Here is a 24632-nt window from a genome sequence, read left to right as displayed (position 1 = left end):
GGGAATTTCTTCCACAAAACGAAATAGTGCTATTCAGTCTGCTAATAACTAAGACAATAGGACAAATCCATACCTCTTGCATTTCTAATCTATGGGGCCAAATTTTCAATCAAGCAGTCTTCCTTTTTTGCAGGTGCAATTTGCACTTGGTTTTCTGTACAATTTGCACAGGCACTATTGCATCTTCAGATAAAGTCCTCATGCAGCAACACAATCGTGAGCTGAGATCGGTGACAAAAATCCCATGAACCTTTCTCAAAAATAAAACCACAAGCCCTTTGAGAGTGAGGTAGGGCTCCCCAAGGGTTCTTTGAGTCCTTGCTCAGAAATGGAATGCTGTTTCTAGATCAGCGGTTCTCAACCGGTGGTACGCGTACCGTCGGTGGTACTTCACAGAAGGCTGGGTGGTACGCGAGCCGCGCCGCCGAATCCACCGCCGGAAGTGCCCACCCACCCCCAGGAAACCCTGCCACTGAAAAGGGGCAAACGGCGGAAGGGTTTCAGTGGAGGGCATTGTTCCCCCTGTGTAACCCGCTGCCACCGCGAAACCCCACCGCCGCCAAAAGTCCCCCCCCTTTTTCTCCCCGAGTGGTACTCGGGTCAGGTACAGTCAGGTCAAGTACCACTGACCTGACTGTACCTGACCCGAGTGGTACTTGGGAAAAAAAGGTTGAGAACCGCTGTTCTAGATTTAATGTTGTCTCTGGGCACGTAACGCTGACTTCCCATAAAATCATCTGGGGACAGTTGCCCATACTCTCGTCTGTTCCAAAAGCCTCTTTTACAGCAAATAGGGAGAAACCTCAGCAGCAGATTTCCTGGTGCTTCATCCAACTTCCTTTCATATACATTACTCACAACAGCAGCTTTCAGGACACATTAACTTTTATTCAAAGCTGTTGAGCTTGAAGAATTACATCCAGACTGGTTGCATCCATTAATGATCCATTTATGTCCCTTTGGGATGAATGGGAAAGCCTGAAAGATGCCAATATTTGGGACCTGTCCCATAGTTTATTGGCTGGTAAACAGCTAATGATTTGCATAAATTAGACAAATTAACAAGGGGACATTTCCCAAGTGCAAAGACCTTGAAATGAGCCAGGGTTCCATCTGGATTGTAGCTGCAGATGCAGTAATCGGTTTGTAGGTGAAAACAATACCAGTGGATTTTGTCATTTGATGGATTTCTCTGAAACTCAGCAAACACCTTGGACCGCATTCTGCTATTATTCACATCCATACAACCCACCGGCGTCACAGAGGGGAAAACAGGAAGAGTCACAGAATTCAAGGCCAGAAGGGACCAGATTATCTAATCTGATGTCCTGAATATCTCAGACCACCAATACCACCCAGCACCCTACTAAACCTACCCATACTAAACCCAACAACTGAAATGAGAGCAGAGTAAATGAGACCCACCAGAGACTAGACTATTGTGTGCCACAGGCAGAGAATAAGAGGGACCGAGGTACACCATTGCTGGAAGCCCTGACAATGGCAGGAAATGATTCACTGAGTTATACCCAGATAATCCTGGCAAGGGACCTGCAACCACATGCTGCAGAGGAAGGTGAAAACCCCCCAAGGTCACTGCCAATCTAACCTGAGGAAAAGTCCTTCCTGACCCCACACATGGCCATCAGTTAGACCCTGAGTGTGTGAGCAAGAACCAGCCAGCCCAGCACCTGAGAGAAAAAATGCTTGGTGCCACCTCAAAGCCCTGGCCCACCCCACGCAATGTCCCACCTCCAGCCATGGCCTCCCTGGCGCTTCAGAGAAAGGAGATTAAAAAACTCTCCCAGAATACAACTGGAGGGAAAATATCATTTTCAGAACACAGCCAGTGGCTGGCTGGACCCCTGAGGCATGAGCGTTAAGAACATAGGACACACCTGGAAGAGAGCTCCAGGACTGCCCCCTACCCCCATCACCGGCCACCCATCATACAATCACACACATACATTTGTCCAGCTCTGTCTCAAAACTAATGGAGTTGTTTGTCCCAAAAAGAATTTGGCCTTCAGTGTTCACATGTCGCCAGGTGCTCCACACACACTCTTGTGGTTGTGAAGAACATCCTCAACTGCAACCTGCTAATGCTAAATGGGAGAAAAAGGAGAGTTATTCCAGCAAACCACTTGGTTGATGCTGCCTCTCTCTGCTGCCCTGGTGTCTAGAAATTGTATCTCTGCATCACACGCTGAGGAGACATTTACCCAGTCAATAGAGGATAGTTGAAATCACCCATTATTCTTGTTCTTTCTGCTTTTGTAGCCTTTCTAATCTCCCAGAGCATTTTGCAATCACTGTCACCCTCCTGGTCAGGTGGTCAGTAATATATTCCTACTGCTGTGCTGCTTTATTCAGGCATGGAATTCTATCCATTTCTATCCATTACATGCTGTTGGTCACCCCTGCTGCAGGTGTGCTTGATTAGGGATGCACAGTACCCCGTGTCAAATCCAGAGCTCATTGTTTGGGTCTTATTATTTTCGTGCACATATTTTATGCCTGTTGTGCCCTGGGCCTTTCATCTGGCTAGAAAATCAGTTCTGTGTTTCTTTCTGACAAAGGCGTAGGAGCATGAATGCCAATGCTGTTCTCTGCAGTGCTCCGCTCAGAAGAGGGATTGTTAGAATGATTTCTGGATTTCAGTAGCAGCAGGCAGGCAGGTGGCAGCTGGATTAGGGTTCTGTTCTCACCTGCTCAGCCTGAGGTCTCACAGGAGCACAAGACCGGTCAGACTTCAGCGCAAAAGAAAGCTTGATAAAAGTGACTGGGATAACTGAACGCTGCTGAGTCCATTAGACCGCACCATTCCATATGCACTGTGTGGGGGCAGGTCTTCATTCACGCCAGCTATGGCAGGCGGGCTACTTTCAAAGGCCAGTTTCAAAAACAGTAGACTATCCGACTCACACAAGTGCAAAACACTCCAAACATCCCAGTATTACCCCAGCCGCCACATCTGCCTTGGGAACCGAGCACTCTGTGTGTCATATAAGAGGTGTTAATTCCCCCATTATATACCCCATTGCAACCATGGATGAATTAACAGTGTAGGGAGGAATGATACAGAAAGAAACCTGCGTGGACTCAAGAGAAGAATGGAGGGAAGTGGATTGGAGCAAGTCTAGTGGTTTGGTTTAAAAGATAGCAGCAGACAACAGTTATCTCCATCTTTCCTTAGAATAAGTCTGGCTAACTATATTCTTGTGTATATATTCTACTTCATTCACTGATGTAGACAAGCAAAACACTAGCAGCACCCGAACACTGCACTGCATCTACTAGACACCGACCATGTAGGCATGACTTTGAGTTTTAAACTGCAGATGGCAAAGGCTTTGTCTCTAACTAGTCCATCGCACTGCATCACGTCGTTTCATGTGACATATTGATCAAAAGTGAACATGGTTTTCTTGAAACCATGACAATCTTGTCACCCGTGAAGATACATGTGTCAGTTATTCCAAATCCTTGCAATTAATTAATGAGTAAAATAATTAACTGTGAAAGATGAGAATAATTATTCTTCCCCTCCAATGTGGGTAGCAACAGCCAAGTGACACAGCTCTGTGCAAGTCTAGCAAGGGAGAAAAATGCCTTTCCACTGAGTTGCTGCTTTCTGCATTCTCTTCTGGAGCAACTTTACAGGCTGATCTGAAATATGTAAAAGCAGCAGGGTCCTGAGGTTTTCACAGTCTAACACTCTGCACCGAATTCATGTCTGGCACTAATCAGGCCCTGATTCCTGATGGGGGCCCTTGAGAGGTTCTGTCATGACCACGAAATTAGTAACTACTACTAGTGGAATCATGTGGCTGTAGCACATTCTGTTCTCACTAGCGGGGGTGAATAGCCTGTTCTGTAGTGAGCCCCCAAGCTGACCCAGGAGCCGGATTAATGGGCCCTGCAAAGAATGCTTTCAAGCCATTCTTAGCTAGGAGGACAGCGGAGCATGGCAGGAACCCTTTGAGAATGGAAGAAATAATGGAGAAAAGGTGGGAAAGGCGCTAGGATGGGATGGACTCAGAGGAACCTGCCACCGGTGATTTAAAAAATAAATAAATAAAAAGTAAAACAGCCACTAATTCTGGATCCAAGCTCAGTGAACAGATGCTGTTCAGCCTGATGTAAAAACTGCAGTGATTTCCAGTAACCCCCAAATGACCAAATAACATTTTGCACAATAAGAGGTTTGAGACTATTACCATAAACTACTGAATTATTCTTGTGGGATTGGGAATATGGTCTCCATTTGTGCTTTTGTAGTTTTTAGGTGACACTGTGCTAATTATTATGATACCCATACTCCCCATGTTGCATAGTACCCCTGTACTGTACCATTAACATGACTTACATTGCCACCTTCTCCCAGGTATTTATTTGTATTTTTATAGGCATTTCTAAGGTGGTGTTCATGACCATAGCAGCTGTGCCTCCCACTGTCATATTGATCATGCACAAGATGACGTGTGTGCTCCTACACATCAAAAGGGGTTATCGAAGCCAACATTTTCAGATTTGGTGGCCTAAAGTTAGGCTCTCCATTGCATATGGAGGCAGGTGTTGAGCAACTCTAAAAACCGGCCTCTTCTCTAAGGACTGATTTGGGTGTCCTGATTTTTTGGGCCCAAGTTTGAAAATTTTGGCTTTTCTAACTGAACCCGAAGTTCCAGCTTGTCACTCTGAGTGCAGAAAAATACTTACACAGAAGGGAAAATGACATGTAAGGTGTCACTTTTCAGAATGTCCTCTTTTCACAGGAGAGCAAAGTGTTCAGGGTAGCTATAAATATTAATTAATCAGCGACATATAAAGGAGCCATCAGAATATGACTAAGATCCTGAGTGCCTATAACCAATCTAATTAGACAGAAGCTCTTTCTTCTTCTCTTTCTTTCTTTCTTAAGGCTAAAAATAACTAATAAGATTAGAGATACCATTTTGTGATGGAGCAAGGTTAATTCATATTAACTCCAACATTCAAATGGGATATCTCCTAGAGTACCATTCTACTTGGAGACTGTAAAAACAGCATCAGGGGGGTTCCATACTCATGGGCTATCTCTATTTCCCAGCTCCAATTTGCTCAGTTTACTTCTAGATTCAGTGTTTGTTACTCCTGCATGCTAACTCTCAGGGTGGGATTTGTATCTGAATGCAGTTCATCTCCTTCCTGGCCCAACCTCTCCCTCCACACTGAACTATTCGGTTTGGATACAGGGGACATTTCCATTCTCAGAGCCATTTTTCAGAACTTGGCTGATGTTCTTCTCTCCTTGCTTGTGCTGCTGTGGGAGGGAGAAATGCACGCATAGGAATAACAGAATGTCAGGACCGAGACACACCGTGCAGCTGGGAGAGCAGGAATTTGGCCATATTGTTGAATTTGTAACGTCCTATCCCTTCCTAAGGCACCAGGCTGATCTCATAGAGCGAGCTGGCAGGATTCAAGTTTGTGGGACCACAGGTTTGTCCCACCCCGCACACACACACCTTTCAGGTTAAGGGAGAGCAAAGAGAACTGACAGGACATAACCTCCAAACTTTGCTGCCTCTCCATGTGTGTGATCAAGCAGATTTCAGTGGTGACACCAGAGGCAAAGGTTCTGACCTCACTTATAAATTACTGCAGTGCAAACAGCATCTCTCCCAAAATAGGTGCCTATCACACTGAAAACATTTGCTAAATAGAGCCCTATGTGCGTCAGCAGCAGGACAAAGAAGGTGAAGATAAACTGATTTAGAAGCAAGGGAAGAAATGAGGAATGCTTCCCAAGGGGAAAAAATTTACTTGTGTAGCCAGGCTCTCTCCCTGTGGGCAGCCCACAGGAGGGGGTTTCATATGCAGCACCAGCAGAATCACATCCAGCCATCTCACCTTTGAAAGGATAACTTGATCTAATCTGTAAAATAAGGCAGAAGTTATGAATACAGAGCTTGCTGACAATAAAAAATAGCACCTGGCAACTGTATTTATAATCCTTGCAATGAAATAGGAGTCAGAGGGCGAGCTACTGAAATGCTCAGATATTCATAGGGAAAAAATGTAGTTCCCAGTTGTAAGTCCTGACTGTAAAACCTGGGGTAGGACCTACAAGCAAATGGAGTCACATTAAAAAAATCCTAATGGCAATAAGCTGCTACAACATCTGCTTCTTTCAAGCTTGGATTTGAGGTTGCTTGTGAGCCATTGAACTCGATGGCAAGGCCTCCCACTGATGGTGATGGGCTGTGGATGTGGACCAAGGTAGGGTGTAGGAATTGGGTAGTGTCCCTTTAAATAGTTTGTGGGCCTTCTCATGGTCTTCTCTGGCCCAGAAGGCAGCAGAAGCCCAACCGAGCAGTGGTGCATGCAGGAAGGTGGGCCTCACATGTATAGTTAGTAAGCAGAGTTACTTGGCCCACGCTGTGTCTGTGTGGTGCCTTCCTGATGGGTACATTGTGTAAAGAGGAAAAGACCCAACATCTCTTTCTGCAAACTTTGTTCGCAGGCTTTGCTGACCCTTAAATCCATCCTAATGATGGGGCCTGGGAATGCAGCTTTCCATGGGGATCTGTTCCTGACACTCTGAGCTCCAGTGAAGGGGAGGTGCTAGGAACAGGTGCACGGGTCCCCTTTACTTTACACCAGGGATAAGGAGCTCCCAGCCTCTCCCTAAACAGGGGCAAGATATGGAGGAAATTCATAGAGCAAACTCAGGCCGCTTGGGGGTCTGCACACCTGAGTCACCCCAACTTTGTCACGAAAGCCTCATGTTTAATGTTGGGGCTTTATGCTTCTACAGTGCAGACGCTCCATGTTTCTCTCTGCCTCTCCCGTGTTTGAGAGTCAAACATGCCCTGTATGAAAGTGGGTTTTTTTCCCCTCTGTGATAATGGTGTTGTTCTGATTTGCACAAGCTGACGAAAGTAGGCCATGTTTCCTCATTCTCTGTCATTGCTTATCCATCTCCTCTGTGTGTCCAAATCCTCTTTCCATTTATATTGGCTTTAATGAACTGCTGCTGCCCTTCAATGCCCCATTACATCAGAGGCACAGTACGCCAGCTGTCACTCATGGACATTGAACAATGCCGCCTCAGATCAATCCATCTAAATTACTTGGATTATCTGTCCCGTGGTTTTAATTAATGGAGGCGATATTAGCTAATTTTGAACCATTCTGGTCGTTTTACATCTGATGCGTCCCCCCCTCCGTTCCCGCCGACGACACACACACATATACAAACTCAGTCTGGAGTTACTCTACTGAAAGACCATTGAACTATATGGTAAGAATAATTGGATGAAAGCTGCATGATGATTGGCTGAAGAGACTTCCAAATTTGCATAGAAATATGGTTTCCTCTGCACTGAGTGTAAGACAAAACATCATCACCAATCAGGCCATCACCAACACCATGGCAGAGGGGAGCACTGTGGGGCTATTTTCACCCAAGAGCTACTCCCCCTTGCTCCTCTCCAGTTCATCTCTTTCCCCTTTCATCATATATGTTCTTTATCTCCACTCACCTGGGCTACTTGCTCTAAAAGTACAAATCCCAAAGCCCTGCCTGAGTCTACCACACTTGTACTTCCACAGCCGGAGCTTTCCTAGAACTGCCTGGTATCCTCAAACTCGGTATACCCCAGTGTTCCATTATTTGAATAGATGTTTCTATTAAAGAACTACCTGAGACCCATTACAGAATCTACCATTTTCAAATGGCTTCAACACCGATTATCATACAGACTGATGGAGAAGCTGAGTTTCAAGTTTCACTAGTTTCATGTAAACCTTGAGTGTTTCCAACCCTAAATATTCAAAGCAATAATGGGTGTGACGCTGGCAGATCAGGTGCCAGCTCTTACCAAAGCTGGAGGTGTCATTGGAGCACTGACAATTTCATAGCTGGGAATCAGCACAGCTCACCTGTATGATAGTATAGTTCAAGATAGGCATTAGACATAAGAATGCATTTAGTGCTTAGGATCTATGGAATGCTTGTAAATTGCTGCATACATTAATCTCACCCATAATGTCTGTAGCTCAGGCTATACAGTGATATGTAAGTTTTGCTTTATAACTGTAAATATACCTGCTCTGAACTTGTGAACGCAGTCAGGACGAATGGTCCACCACCCATCAAGAAGAACTAAATGGAGCATTGTGGAACATCATGATACAAAGACTGTGTTAATGGCCCTCTCACATCCATGAAGGTGCGACATTCAAGAAAGTCCATCTCATCAGCTTGAATGCTGGAAAAAAAAGGGATAAAATAGGGACACAAGAAAATTTGCTATTTTTTGCTGCATTTTGGACTCTCAGAGGGCTGGAGTTAGGTCACAGAAGCAGAGATCCCCAGGGTCAACATAAGTTAACCCTAAGGACATCAGTCTTGATCAATTATTACATCTCTGTTGCCTTTTGGAACCATAGATTGTAACTCAGTTGTGTATATATGTTGCCTGCTTTAACATGTAAGTAACACTCTCATTTCTTTTTTCCTAGTTAATAAATCCTTAGTTCATTTACTCTAGGATTAGCTACAAGCATTGTCTTTGGTGTGAGAGCTGAGGTACAAACTGACCTCGGGTAAATGACTGGTCTCTTGGGACTGGAAGCAACCTGAATCTTTTGTGATCTGTGGTGTATGGCCATCAACTGTCACTAAGTCTGGCTTGCCTGGGGTAGCAAGACAGAGTGGAGTGCTCAAAGGGATTCTCTGTGACTTCATGGTCAGACAGTTACAATGCTTCAGGAGTTCACGCTTGTACTGGGTTGGTGAAATGTAATTCTAGAACCTACAACTAGTTGGGGGTGTTTGCCCTGCTTTTTTAGTCTGCCCTGAGGTTGGCACTCACAGTTATGAACCATGCCAGACAATGTGGAAATGGATAACTCAGGAATGAGGATGTTCTCTGATCTTATAAATAATAAGCCCTGGAATGTCACCATGCACCATTGTCCCTCTGAGAGGGATCCTAACAGATCCAAGGAACAAAGCTGATGAAATGGAATGGAACTTTGTCCTGCATGGCTGCGGAGATTACATGGAAAAAATTACAGTGGGGAGGGAGGGGGAGGAATCACTGACAAGCCAAATCACCAGAAGGCTTTTGTCTGTGGGGCGCTAGATATTCAATCTTCTTTACACTCTGGAATGGGCCTATCAAACACTGTCCAAACTCAAATGAAGCATTCGAATTAAGAAAATTGAGCATGTGTATCCAAGAATTGGACAAACTATTTAAGTAGTAGCTTAAATTTAAACAGAAAGATGGCTCAGCCTTGGAAGGCAGATGAGAATAGTGTTAATGATTAGAAATGGTCAGACCAGTTGAAATCCAGGGCCAACGTAAGATATATGCATCAGTTCAGTATTGCTTAAACCCCCAAAACAAATGCTCAGGAAGGAGGACCTGAAAAGGTTGAGAAATACTAGCTTAGGCTCATATCTAGTTTTTAATTTCATTTCTTTCTTCACTTCCATTCTTTCAGTAGCCACTTTGCTGCCTGGTGAATCTTGTTCATGCCAGGAGAGTGCCTTTAACTAGCCTAGCACTTAACAAAAAGCCATCAGCTGGTGGGGGCAGGATTGGCAGGTCAGGGTAGTCTTGCCAGGGTACCCACTTTCTGTTTGATTCTTGTTTATGTTTTCCATCGCTTGCCTTCTCTCTGAAGCCCATTAGAAATCAGCGTACATAGAATTTTATAGACACCATGAAGTAAAGCTTTGATCGCACACAATCTTTACAAGACTATTACGCTTGGTATTACAGCTCTTTTTTTGCTCACATATGAGCTGGAATAGCTTGTTCACCTGGAGCCACACTTAATCCCTTATGAAGACAGCAGTGATTAGAAATCTGAGACTGACTATGAGAAATGTATCAGTCTACAGTGATTCCCTATTAACCTTATTTTGTTATCACATGGCAAGTCATCTCCCATTCAGAAATGCTGGCCTCAGGATTTGCACATCCCATACTTGGAACATTGCAGAGAGATCTTTGCACAGATGCCATCTGGGGCTAACTCCAGCACTAATACACTTGATAATATTCCATTTTTCTCATCTGCACTGTGCATTCTTATTCCACACCCTACCGTTGCTATCACGGGTATGTGTTGTGTCTCCTTGGCAATGAGAGACAAGGTGGGGGAGAGGATATCTTTTATTGGACCAACTTCTGTTGGTGAGAGAGGCAAGATTTCAAGCCACACAGGGCTCTTCTTCAGGTTGGGAAAGGTGCTCCCAGCATCACAGCAAAAGGCAAGATGGAACAGATGGTTTCGAACAAGTAGCCCATGACAGGGCTGAGCCCCAGAGCCAGGGCTCCAGCCCGAGCCTGAATGTCTACACAGCAATTTTAGCCATGCAGCCCAAGCCCCTTGAGCTCGAGTCAGCTGACCTGGGGTCTTTTATTCCAGTGTAGACATACCCTTAGTGATCAGCTTCGAAGAAGCTGGTCTAGTTCATTGTTTCTTTTCTGATTTCCCTTAATCTCTCCTGCCATCTTTCAGGCCTTGCTCTGGTTCAGCTTTCTTCGAGCTATTGTTTGGTTTCTAAAGCAAGGGAAGTGCTGGGGCTGGGATGCTGCTGTAAATCCGGTTTGCAACTCATCTCCTTTGAGGTCTTGCTCATCTGGGTGAAAATCAGCCCCGTGCAGAGGCCCAGTGCAAGGTCTGTGCACCACTTAAATCCCACTTAATCCTTCAGGTTTTGAGTGACGCACAGGCCTCGAGCGGGCCATCTGCACTGGGGCACATTGCACCTTCAGAGAACTCTGAGGAAATGTGCTTCTCTCCCATTCAGTTTAGCTCAGCATTTTGCTCCCCTCCAGAGGGATCCAAGTCTGCAGAGAGCCGCATGAGAATCCACTTGTGCTAAACATTTCGAACTGGGAACCACATAATCTAAATGATTTATTTTTCTAAGTGCTTAGTAAATAAATTAAAAACAAAAGAAGTAATTCCTACTTACTGCAAAGGGCCTGCTGGAATTCATAATGGCAAGGAGGCATTTAACAGATGTGCATTAGCATAATGTGGAAATAATGAAAAGCAAGATGCTATCTTTTTTTATATGATGGATACAGTATGAGCAACATCTCCTCCTTCCCCTTCCTCCCCACACACCCGTATTCGGCTGGTTCTAACAAGAGGAGAAGGAAAGTGAAAATAAAAGCAGCAGCCAGGAGACTGGATGGATGAGGGTATCAGTAAAGGGATAATGAGACTGTCTCATGTACATTGCCAGTTTGAATATCACTTGGCTCAGTAGTGATTGGAAACATTTCTTTCCAGGGACTGTGTGAAATTAGCTGGTGATCAAAACTTTGTCTCCCTGCTATTGTGATGTCATGTCCCAGTGCGAATACAGGGATATTGCCAAAACATTTATTGGAAAATACTGCTTCATCCTCCATATTTAATGTTAACAGATATTTCTGAAGCACCACAAGATGCCCCTCCTTTCTGCACTTTGAGAGATCTCAGCACTAAGGAGAGGTGACTTCCCCTCCTCTCTGTACATGACACAGACTAGAGTAATTGCAAGTGCTGCAGTGTAACTCATCTCTGAAGATATTATACTTCAGCTGTTACAGAAAGTGTGACTGACGCACAGTCACATTCTATCAGGACACCCGCCTTTCAAATTGCAGCCAATAAAATTAGGACCTGTTCTCCGTGTGTTCTTGGAAACAGCTGTCACAGGCTCCCTGAAGTTCCGTTAGAGGAGTCAGTGACATTTCTTGATATGCTCTGTTATTTACTTTAATCCATTTTAGTTCTACACTCACCTTTCATGATTAACGAACAAGGACATGAGACACCAGCTCATAAAGATTAACCTACACAATGCAAATGTTTCTATTCTCAGACACAATGTATGCATGCAATTCCATTGCGTTCACTGAAACTGAGGAAGTACAAGTGATAGCAGAATTCGGCCTGATGTGTGATTTGAACAATGCAAACATTCCTGTGTGGTCATTTCTCCCCTGGCAAACATGAATTAACTTCCCATCATGTACTCTCTGCTGTTTATAGGAGGCAAGTCCATTGCATCATCATTCGGTTGAAGCTGCAGGTTCTGAATCTAATGTCACTGACATTGAGGGAATTCAGGAGTTAACTCCTCTGAAGACAAGGGAATAACAGTGGTATGAAACCTCTGTGAGATCAGGATTTGGTCCATGTTTTCTGATCAGACAAGTCCATTTGTAGAAAGTTTTGACAGTCTAGACAAGTTTTGTGAAAATCTTATAAACCTGTTTAGTATGGATTATTTTTAAGTTCATAATTTTAAATCAAAATTATCCCTGTGTTAAATCCCTGATTTGTTGCTTATTTCTTACCTTTTGTTTTTTATTAATTACTTCTGTCATTATATGTTGAACCTGCATGCAAAATCTAGCAGTATATCTAATAGAGGTGTAAACTACTATAAACAGAGACAATAATAAATAGTATTATTGGGTATATAGGAGGGACTAGATGGCTCAGGCAGTTTCTAATTCATTTAAATGTAATGATAATAATAATATTGTTTACGCATAGAAATGTAGGGACCGAAGGGACTGCAAGAAATCATGCTGAGGCAGCATTGAGTATTCCTACACCATTACTGACAGATGTTAATAATAAATCATATACAAAACCACAAGGAGATATCAAACTATATGAAGATAAAAAGGAACTCCCTGAAATTTCAAAGATTATACAAGAAGAAAAGTAGGAGGGAGTTAAAAAGAAAATAAAAGAGGGGGGGAAAAGATGAAACGGCTCATGGGATTCCAGTTATGATACTTTCACCCCAGGTTAGAGATTTGAATCTGCTCCAGGGTGTAAAGTGCCTGAAAGTTATTTTGATCCAAAGACTGTTCAGTTAGGCATAAACTTCATCCCTTCACAAGGCACGTGCACCATATATCGAGGACTTAAGATGTACGGAGTGTTAACCAAATTGAACCAGAGTTCCATAGTGCTTTGTGAGTAGGCCAAAGGCCAAGTGAAGAATTATTGTATGAGTAGCTCCAGTGCTGGTAGGTTTACCATATAAGATATGGAACTGTACTGAGGTCTGTAAAACTGGGTCTCATAAAACAGATGTATTGACCAAAGAACATATATTGCCTTATTGTGGTGACTACAAGTATGCTTAAGTAGGATGTTTGTGCTGATTTCTGGAAGCTATGTTCAAAACAAGTTAAGAACCTGGTGTGAACTGATGCATAAATCTTAGGTAATATCATGGGCTTCTTTTTGCTGTAAACTAGGGTGCTATAAATCTGCCCAGAAATTAAGCCCATGATTCTGAGACAGGCTGTCTTCCAAACTAGTTGGTAATGCATTGACCTTTCTGCGTTGTGCTGTTTTGTCTTTGATTAGTAAAGCAGATTGAGCTGGGGTTATCCAGTGTCATATCAATAATCTAAAGTGAACCCTAAAAATAGGCTTTGAAATGGTGCTCTGAACAGGATAAATTTCATCCAACGTGTGCTGATGGTCCATATTACAAAAATGACTAGCACAATGTAAGTCTTGGTGGGAATCTCAGCAGAGATTCCAAGACTGAATGGAAGCCAGAACGTTCTCACTTAAGGCTTGAAAGTCAGTGAATGTCTGTCTAAGGTACTTCTATGGCTCTATCACCATAGTATCTGAGTCCCTCACAGGCTTCAGTGGATTTACACTCCCCACACCCCAGTGAGACAGGGAAACGTATCTCATAGAGCCTAGCGAATGCTCTTACTGGCCTCCCACTTGGCCGCCGTGAGGGGAATCCAAGCCTTTGTGCTCTGGATCCTCAGGGTGTTTCAAACCTGAACAAAGTCCAGCAGTGCCCGAGTCTCAGGGTCCCTAGAACACTCTGGCCAGAAACTTCCTATTTGGCATCCCTTCCAGGTGCTGCCTAGCCCTTGGCATCAGTGCTGACCCTTCAGACTCCCTCTCTCCCAGAACTCCACCCCAAGGTATGAAGCTTCTGGTTTGCGATTTAACACTCTCAGGGGCACGCAGCACTTGTGAAGCAGTCAGAGCAGACAGACATTGCCCAGTTTGACATTTCTATGCTCTTGGCTTAACAGATAAGGCCCAGGAGAGTACAGATCATACAGCATCCTCAATGCAATGTCCCTCACTAACTCACTTTCCCGTGGGAGTCCTCAGTGTTCTGGCAGGCAGGCAGGTCCTCCGCCCCCTTGCCTATTCTACCCCTGCAGCTGCATCCCTCATCTTAATCTGTTGCAAAATGGCTCTCCCCAAGTCCCCCCCAGTGAATCCCTTTGTAGAATCCTTCTGGGGTCTCCTGTTTCTTTTGTTCTCCTCCTAGTAACTTTCCATTCCTTTCAAGCCCCCGCCTTCTTTCAGACAAGAGGAGGAAGCATCTTCTCCCAACAAATCCATTGTCTCAGAGCAAATCCATTGTATTTGTAATGGTTTGCTGATCACTTACCCCTGTCTCCGGCCTGGCAAAGACATGACACAACCCCACTATCTCCCGGTGGAGCCATATACATATAGGTTTTCCATAACGCAGTAGTTCCATTTCAGTACAGAAGGGGCACAGGCAGAACCTCCAAATTATTACACTGTATTACTCCTGTTTCACATATGGGGAACTGAGGCACAGGGAGATCAAATGATTTGCCCAAAGTCACACAGGAAGTCTGTAGCAGAGCAGGGAATTGAACCCATTAAGCCTGAGTCACACCCTAATATCTTAACCACCAGGCCACCCTTCCTTTCCTGACTGATGTCAATGGGAGTCTTGGTCATCTATATATTTTCTCCCTCCTGCTTTTGATGCCTCCATCATCATAGCATCTCTGGCCTCTCACGACCTAACCATGTTCCTTCCAGGTCAGGTTTAGAGTGCATCCGCAGGAACATTCCTCCCTGCTGCTAGCCAGACTGTGCTTGTTCTTATGATAATGAGGTTTCCTCTGCCAGGGTTGTCAATCAACCACAATTCACAATTGCTATACTCCATCTTCTAATGAAATGCAAAGTAAGAAAACAATTAGCTGGGCTATTGTTGGAGGAGATGATATTAGAATAACCAATTGCATCTTTTTTTTAAAACAAGCCTTGAAATCATATGAATCTTGATTAAAATCCATGACATTACAGGCATCTGTTGCAAAAGTCCCTATAAGCATGCAGCTGCCAAGGAGGTATGATTAGCTGTCATGAAGTGACCACAGCAGAGGGAATACATTTAAAACAACTGAACAGCCCTAGTATGACAGACTGTATCATCCAGAAGTGAACAGCCTTGCTTTTCAATCCCAGAAGTGACAGCGGAGGTCAGCGGGTATTGAAAGGTTTCTGTTCAGAAAAGTTCAGAAGCGCATACACCCATCCTAAGTATAAGAACACAAGAACGGCCACACTGGGTCAGACCAATGGTCCATCTAACCCAGGATCCTGTCTTCCCACAGTGGCCAGTGCCAGGTGCTTCAGAGAGAATGAACAGAACAGGGCAATTTATTGAGTGATCCATCCCCCGTCATGCAGTTCCAGCTTCTGGCAGTCAGAGGTTCAGGGACACCCGGAGCATGGAGTTGCATCCCTCATCACCATGGCTAATAGTCATCGATGGACCTTTCCTCCATGAATTTATCTAGTTCTTTTTTTTAATCTAGTTATACGTTTGGCCTTCTCAACTGTCCCTAGCAACAAGTTCCAAGGGTTGACTGTGCATTCTGTGACAAAGTACTTCCTTATATTTGTTTTAAATCTGGACCTATTAATTTTATTGGGTGACCCCTGGTTCTTGTGTTATATGAAGGGGTAAATAACACTGTCTTATTTACTTTCTCCACACTAGTCATGATTTTATAGATCTCCATCATATCCCCCCTTACTCGTCTCTTTTCCATGCTGAAAAGTCCCAGTCTTATTAATCTCTCCCCATATGGAAGCTATTTTATACCTCTCATCATTTTTGTTGCCTTTCTCGGTAATTTTTCCAATTCTAATATATCTTTTTTTTAGATGGGGTGACTAGAACTGCACACACTATTCAAGGTGTGGGTGTACCATGGTTTCATATAGTGGCATTATGGTATTTCCTGGTTTATTATCTCTCTCTTTCCTAATGGTTCCTAACATTGCTAGCTTTTTTGACTGCTGCTGAACATTGAGTGGGTGTTTTCAGAGAACTATCCACAATGATTCCAAGATCTCTTTCTTGAGTGGTAACAGCTAATTTAGATCCCATTTTTTGTGTGTATAGTTGGGATTGTGTTTTCGAATGTACATTACTTTGCATTTATCAACAGTAAATTTCATCTGCCATTTTGTTGCCCACTCACCCAGTTTTGTGAGAGCCCTTTGTAATTCTTCACAATCTGCTTTCAACTTAACCTTCTTGAGTAATTTTGTATCCCCGTGTGACACTAGTTTGTTTAACTTGTTTTGCATTGCTTTAACCCAAAGCATAGTGGATACAACCGAGTCTTACTCTGAGATTTTGGGTTGATTCAAACCCAGCACTCAGAGTGTGAAACCAGAAGAAAATGGTTTGTTCTAAAGGGACTGAAGCTGTTGAGTAAGGTGAAGAGAACATAGATGTGCACCCTCTCTTGATACCTCTGGAGTCCTATTACAAATTGTCTGTGGTTAAATGAAATATCTGTTATTGGTTTACCTTGAAACAGCATCCCTTGACTCATTATCATTTAAGCTGCCCAGTCCAGCTGGGAGCAATCTCTTTCCAGGGCTCATTGCTCAAGGACACACACCTCCCCCCCGGCTGCAGCTCTTTAATGAACCTGTAACACAAAGTGAGACAGGCCAAGCTGAAGTGAACAGCTGAAGCATCTCACTGACTCCCCTTCCTCATGGCTAGGGGTAGCCCTGGAGAGAGAGAGCGCTGGCTCTGCTCCTCCCACTGTCCTGAGCCCCCCATCGCAGCTAACGGCCTCTCTGATCATTCTTAGATGTCTTTAGACTTGAGTGAAATTCGAAGGCCATTTTTGAACAGTAAATTCTGGGTTACATAACGTTGTATTAAGACTATAAATCTTCCCAGTAGCAGAAGCTATAAACCCTGTTTTGTTTTGTTTTTTATTATTCACTCACTGCAGAGACCCCAACTGTTATTTCATTGCAGCACAATTATCCAACAATTACTGTTATATTGTTAAGTAAATAACATGCCAGAAACAGCCATTCCAATATGCGTAAATACATAAACAACCAAATGCAACAGCACCCCCATAAACAGAGGGGAGGGCTTTTCTCACATGTGATCACATGCTCCCACACGTCCAGAACACAGGAATTGCCAAAGGAGCTCTCCATCTACTCCAGGATGCTGCCTACAGTGGTGGGCAGCACCAGATATTTCAGAGTAAGGTGCTAGAATCCCCTTAGGGGATAACCTACCTGTGAGGGACATTCCCTCCTCATCTCCATGTCTAAGCTGTTGGCTTATGTCCTGAAACAGGAGGGTTTATGACCCTTTAATTAGTTTGCTTAATAGTCTCACGTGAGGGACTTTGTCAAAGGCTTTTTGAAAAGCCAAATAAATGACATTTGATGGTTCTTTTTTATCCACTGCTTTGCTGACTGAGTCATGGAGTTCTAGACAATCAGAGAGCCATGATTTTCCTCAAAGGAAGCTGTGCTGATTTGATTCAATCATAATATTTCATCTACATATAGGAGAACTCTTTTTTTAAACGTTTGATTCCCCCAATTTCTCTGGTACTGAACTAGGGCTTTCTTTCCAGCTCTCTCTGCTCTAGATGAGACACAATGAACGTGGGGACAGGACAGTTTGGTTTTAGATAGACATATCTAATATCTTGCTTGCTCTTTACTGGATATGCAGTTTATGTAGAAAGGCTCCTCCTAACCTGGGACATAACATATGCCTCCTTGAGAGTTAGAGGGACAAAGCATAGACAGTGTAAGAGATGGGGTGCCAAGCAAATTCCCCGTCCAGTCTCAGCCTGCCCTGCTGGTTCCAGGGATTCAGCGTAGGTAATTTTCTGTCTCAGTTTTGTGTTTTGTTCTCAGCAAAGGTGGGTTGATCCATGTACAACTGGAAAATGGAGTCTGACATGGAACAGGCCCGAGGGCTCTCTGGGCTGTTTAGAGAAAGAACTGTTTTCCCATCCCCGTTTCTCAGCATTATCAGGCCCCAGGTTGGAGCCCAGGGCACAGGAGTCCTGGAATGCTCTCAAAGCACAGCCCCGAGGCTTTCTGCTGTTTGAGAACAACTTCAACTTCAAAATCTCTCCTGGCTCCTTTTAACACATGCTGACGCCCCTTCTGCCTCTGTGCATGACAGCAGGTTGGCTAACTAAAACCAAATAGCGGCTCTCTTGTATCTCTAACAAAACTCAGGTCTTCCTGACAGGTGTCAGGATTGCATCACCTTGCCTGCTCTGCGCTCTCAACCAGTGCAAGTTGCACATTGTCTGCCCACAGGCTCCACCTTGTGGCCACCGTCACCTGAAGCACTATGGCCAGGTGGATGTATCGGAGAAGGTGCCTTCTGCTGACAGAGACCGTAAACACCAATTCACTCCAGAGACCGAAGTCCGACTGTGACACTGGTCAACGCCGAGGGCTCTTTTGGAGTGGCGGGGGTCTGCTTGTGAAGGGTGGCTGCTGTTGGGTGTGTGTTTGTGCATGCATGTGGGGGGGGAGGGTGTACACGCAGGGCTCTCCCCTTGTCTCCTAGAGCACCCGCATAGTTAGAATACATGCTGGTAGTAATACATAAAACCCTTTAAGGTTACATTGAAAAATAATGTGGTGGAATTTATTTCAACAGATGGAGAGCAATTCTCCCTTCGCCCCTTAATGGACATATCGTGCACCTCAGTTTGCCAGTGTCTCTGTGCAGCAAACCATTTGTTTGGAGAGCAGGTGTGAGTGGGATTGCTTCAGGTCAGATTTATCATTTTCTCTGTAGGGGGCCTTAGATTCAGGAAACTCATTGCTGTTCCACAACAGAAAAGTGGCGGGCCTCTTTCTGCTTTCAGAGGGAGTCAGCTCTCAGATACCCCAGGGAGGCTGTATCACTCAGCATTCACATCTGGTTTGCTTTAAATGCTCATCAGAATTAAGTAGGCCTGCTCGTCAGGCTTTGGTGTAATAGCCAACAGTAAATATTATATTATTATTATAGTATTACTATTGAGTAACTTGCAATTCAAGCACTCCACAACTATTAATTCACTCAGGCCCCATTTCAGCAAAGCATTAAAGCAAGTAGCTAATTTTAAGCATATAAATAGATCCATCATCTTAAAATTAAGCACATACTTTCTTTTGAATCAGGGCCTAACCCTCGCAACAGGACCACTTCACCCATCACTGAACTGTAGTCACCTCTGATTTTGAGAAATGTAGCCTTTATCTACCAAATTCACCAGGACTAGGGGTCACACCCAAAGCTCACTCTTGTGGTCCTTGTGTTGACTTTGTTGGACATGTATCAGGTTCTATATTTGCCAGTAAAAATGGCTTTTTTTGCCATTTTGTGAGAAAATGACAGTCAACTTTTGCTAAAATGAAAAGGCAGGCGTCACTTTTCATCATAATGGACAGAACATAAAACAAAACAATCCCCCCATGAAACATGCACCATGTTTCAGGTGCTTCACAGATCTCAGGAGTGTGTGATTTCCCATCAGTGGAACATTTCCCAACACTGTTTCTAGGCAAGACTGGCGCCAACCCTCCCCATGCACTCAGAGGGAGAACCAGACGCTCAGCTAGCACGGGTTACTGCCCTGCTCTCATATCCAGGAGAGGTGTTTGGTATCCACTCTGCAGCAGCTAGATGTTTTACTCAGAGAAGGAAGCTCTTAGCACAGGTATCACCCCTGGACAGGAGCACTTTGTCCTCGCTGTTGGATGAGAAGGTCACTGTCTTTTGGAACAAAAATGATGTTGCTGGTTTGAGCAGCTCGCAGGAAGAGCAATTGGCCTCTAGAGTGATCTGATCCAAAGATGGTGATTAATAATAGTTTAGCCTTATGCAAATAAACCATCTTTTTCTTTCCAATATCAGTGTGATGTTGGTTAAATTGAGTTTGGGAAGGAGGCAGGAATAGGGAGTTTGCCAAGTACCGATGTTGCAAGATAAAATTGGCTGGGTTTGAGTCTACTGGATATGAAGCATTTGTGTCCTACTGAGGTTTAGTTACCATATAATGTAACACAATAATTTTACTGTATATAATTTAATGAGACATTAGTAAAGAATTCATCAGTGGAAATTGCATTGCACTTGTGCGTGGCTATTTCTCTTGAGTTTAGCTAGAAGCTCACACGCTGTTATTAAACCTGATGTTTCTTGAGTCAGGTGATTCAGTCTCTGATAAGAACTGACCCTGAACTGAACTGATCTGGGACTGCTTCTGAGGTTCTTGATTCAGGAGTTATGCTGAGGTTCAAAAAAGTTTGGGTATCTTTCTTCCTAAAGCTGTATTTCCAGGAGGCCCAAGAAGGTCCAGAGTCAGAAACGCTCTGGGCTTGAATCTGCTCTCATTTACCAAGGTGTAACTCAAGAGTAGCTCCATGAGAAGCACTGCAGTTATGCCAGTGTAAGAGTGGTGTAAGTGAGAGGAGAATCCAGCTCCATGTACCAGGCTGTCCATGGGCATTTTCATCCTGCACAAAATGAGGAAGTCCTCTTCTGGAAATCCCTGCAAAAACCTGAATTCTGGCTAGCCTCCAGAGCGCAGAATGTTGAATCACGCATGTTACAGCTGAACTCTGAACTGAACCTGAAGTTCTTTTTCCGAGGGTCACCCACTGTGGGCATTGGGCAAAACATGGCTATTTCTGTGCTAGGGATTCCGAGGAACATTTCTTCTTGGTTCCATTCCACATAGGTTGGACATAGAGCTTCAGATGCCAATGAAAGCCAAAAAAATTCAAAACCAAAAGTCACCTGAAACATCCATGTTTCACATTAAACCCATGCGGAGCTACCACGTGAAATCTCAAAACTGGTCAAGGTTCATTTGACCTGAGAAGACAAATGTTCCCAAACCTCAATGAACATTTTGAAGTGTGTGCTTCGAGATTCCAGTGGATAAGAAAACATGACAGAAGGTAAAATTCCCCACATCACATCCCGTTCCTAGTAACTATGCCTGCAATAGCAATCACTTAAATAAACAGAATGGCTGATAAATGGCAAGTGTACACCTAGCTGTGCATTTTCTCTTAATTATTAATCCTTTGTGTGGGGCACTTTACGACAAATCTGTATTTAAACTGTATTCAAGCTGAACATGTTCTACTTTATTTGAATTATCTTGTTGGACAATCATTCCCTGGAACATAATAAAACAAACATTAATTATTGCTCCAGTGGGTGTAATCCACTTGAAAGCACTCAGCAGCGCTCAGAATGCCATTGTATCCTTGTGCTTCATGCTTTAAGGACCTTCAGTACACAAACTCAGACATCAGTTAGAATACACAAAGCAAATGTATGCAGCATATGTCACTGTAAATAGGTGTCTTTATAACCATTTTGAAAATGTTCCTGCACAGGGGGGGAAATAAGACACTGGAAATTGGTTGCACAAAGAGAAATCAAAATCTCTATTAATTAAATCCTAGCAAGACTTAAGCCAGGGATATGTGACAAATAAGGAATCTATCCCCTCATTGGTTTTTCTGCATGGACCTATTCATTACACCATATGATTGTATATTATTTATATTGGCCTATCTCTGCCTGTTAAACTCTTGTTGCCTGGAATGGAGATTTACCAAAGTTAAATGAAAATAGCCAGATGCGTTAGCTCTTGGAGTTATTTCTTCAGTGACATAAGACTGAATGGCATTGTGTGCAGACAGATCCTTTCACACAAAAGGGATATCTTCACTGCAGAGATAACTCTTCCTTGGGGGTTGCCTGTCACCCAACTTGTGTGTTCTGGACTATAGGCTGAAGCCTGAGTGTTATTTACCCACCCACTTTGCAGTGAGGACAGAGGCTAAATCACTGGAGTGCTGCTAGTACACCAATGCTTCCCCATAATTTCCCCTTTGTGCCCAGAAGGACTGAAAAGATCTCCCACAATTCACTGAGACCTACGGTGATGATGCTAAGCTTCAGACAAGTCACCAGAAAAGAATCATAGAGCTCAGCTTGGAGCAGTGCTAGAAGCCATAGACTGTGTCCCAGCATCCCTGGTAACACACAGAGAAAGGGTGGCCAAATAGCAAGTGTGAAAAATCAGGACACGGGATGGGGGGCAATAGGCACCTATATAAGACAAAGTCCTGAGTATCAGTACTGTCCCTATAAAACCGGGACGTCTGTCACCATGCTCATTGGTGAGTGCAGCACCAGTAAGGACACAGTAATTCAGGTGTAATTTTGCAGCATAGCTGCTCTGCCCAGGTGCTGATCACCCACATTAATTCTTCAGTAAAGCCTCTGGGAGGCTGCTCTTATAACTACTCCCTGTGTAATCCACACTTGGCGACTGGTGGCCCTTTGAAGTTCTCTAGTGGTTGGTTCACATTAGAGTTTTATAAGGGCTTGTCTACACACAGTTGCACCAGTTTCATTTGTACCAGGCAGGATTTTAAGTCTGTTTAATTAAATCAATGCAAAGGGCTATGTGGATGCTCTTATTTCAGTTTAAATCAGGTTTCTTTTGATTTGGCTTAAGTTGGTTTAATTTAAGTGAAATAAGTGTCCATACAGAGGTTGACACTAGTCTAATTAACATGGTACACATCTGTCTGTCACAGATACCAGGTGTAGGGCTACAAGAGACCAGATTTTCAAGGGTATTTAGGCATCTAATAATAGAAGCTATGCAAAATCTGTCCCTTAGCCAGTTAGCTGACGTCGTAGAAGCTTATGTTTTTACCATGGAAGATCCTGGATTCATTCCTCTCTGTTAACCCAAGCAAGATCAGCTGCACTTAACAACTGCTAGCAAAGCTAATCTCATTTGTTGTTACAATCATTTGTTGCATCTGCTCTTAAACACAGAGACCCAAATCCTCAAAGTTATTTAGACAGCTAAGTCCCCCTGAAATCAATGGGCCACAGTCCATCTTTCTATGTGTTTGGCCACTATCAGGATCAAGGAGCCACTGTGCAAGGCATTGTACAAACTCTGAGGAAGACAGGTTTCTAGCACTTTTATTAACCATGCCAGGTAGATTTGGAAATAGAAATTATAATCTAAAATATCAATTTTTCATATAAAAAGTAAATGGAAATTAATAAATGACTGAAAATTAATTGCTGTTGAAGAGCATAAAGAAATCACTATACGTTGACAGAGGAAAAGGGGTATCCAGCTTGTAGCATGTTACCTATCATGCTAGATCAGTGAAGTCCCTGCTGTCATTCCCCCTTCCTCTTCCTTCCTGGGAGGTATCCCCATGAAGAGCTGAGGTTCTGGGCCAGTGTTTAGACCCAGTGCAGAGGTTGGCTGGCCTGAAAAGGGTTAACCCTTTACTTCTGACTAGAGAGGGCCCGTAGCTGCTTGCCGTGAGTGCAGAGACTACAGGGTGAGGCAGGCGCAGCTGTGGGGAATCAATCAATCCCCAGCCAGCAGGCTAAAAAAGAGACACGCAGCACAGGTATGGGAGCTAGTAGGGATAGCTAGGGAGGAAGGATTTCTGTGAGGGAAAGGGACCTGGAGTACTTGGTCTGGGTGTGTGTGGGATTCGCTGTATTGCTCTTCTCCTGCTTAGCAGAACTGATAAGCTTGCTCCATAGGGATTTAAACAGCACCTACCTCTACTGAATCCTTTTCTCTCTTGGAGCTGGCCTGGGGCAGGCCCTCTTGTTCAGGCTGGCTGAGTGTAGTGTATGATATCTTCTCTCCTCTGTACACAATCAGAGCTCTATCACTGGTAGAAGTATATGCCTAGAGAGACCAAGAGCATGGTGAGGCTCAGCACAGAAAGCTGGTCTTTGTTACTGAAAGCAAACCTGCCCTGCTGTGAACAGCCCTAGCATATTTGGCATGCTTGATGCTGTTAATCAACAATAGTGAGAGCTAAGGAAATGAGCCCAAAGCCCTGGGGAGGTGGGAGATCCTCTTGCTTCCCTGGTTAGGATGGCCTGTCTATCTTAAATACTTATGACTCCCTTTTATTGTTCTTGTTGCCTGAGCACCTGGCAGTCTTGAGTGTATTTAACCTCACAACAATCCTATGCAGCAGGGGAGGGCTATTACCTCCCTTTGACAGATGGGGAGCTGTGCACAGAGAATGAGTGACTCATGTGAGGTCACAAAAGGGGTCTGTGACAGAGCAGGGAACTGAAGCCTGGCTCTCACAAGTACTATGCTAGTGCCTGAGCCAATGGACTATCTTTCCTCTACCACTTGTAGGAGACCTGCTACCCCAGCAGGTGGGGGCTGATCTTCAGAGCAGGTGAGCAGACCAGAACAACCTGTAGTCTGAAGATCACAATCTTCAGGAGCCAGGAGAAGCTTGTTAACTGAGATAAACCATGGGACCCAGTCTAGTTGCTCTTCATTTGCTAGCTGGGTTTCATGAACCCAGCTGCAGAGTGAGCTTCACCACATGGGGTGGTGAGAGGGACGCAATGGTCGGATAACCGAAGCAGACTGACCACAAAGCTCCAATCCCTTAAAGTGACT

The 24632-nt window shown here is 44.0% G+C and overlaps 1 long non-coding RNA gene across 1 annotated transcript; it reads right to left on the bottom strand.

The window, feature by feature from the left end:
* Positions 1–650: 650 nt before the first annotated feature.
* Positions 651–23944, bottom strand: LOC137165706 (uncharacterized). The gene is made up of 3 exons (XR_010923465.1): positions 23760–23944; positions 8093–8255; positions 651–5917 (listed from the first exon to the last, which is right to left on the bottom strand). It is a non-coding gene; the product is annotated as an uncharacterized lncRNA (long non-coding RNA).
* Positions 23945–24632: the final 688 nt, after the last annotated feature.

This window comes from Emydura macquarii, unplaced genomic scaffold, assembly GCF_026122565.2.
Source record: "Emydura macquarii macquarii isolate MOO-44397 ecotype Brisbane River unplaced genomic scaffold, CSIRO-AGI_Emac_v2 contig_2768, whole genome shotgun sequence".
Lineage (NCBI taxonomy): Eukaryota > Metazoa > Chordata > Testudines > Chelidae > Emydura > Emydura macquarii.
Note: the sequence above shows the minus strand (reverse complement) of the source record. Positions and strands in the feature narration are given on the sequence as shown.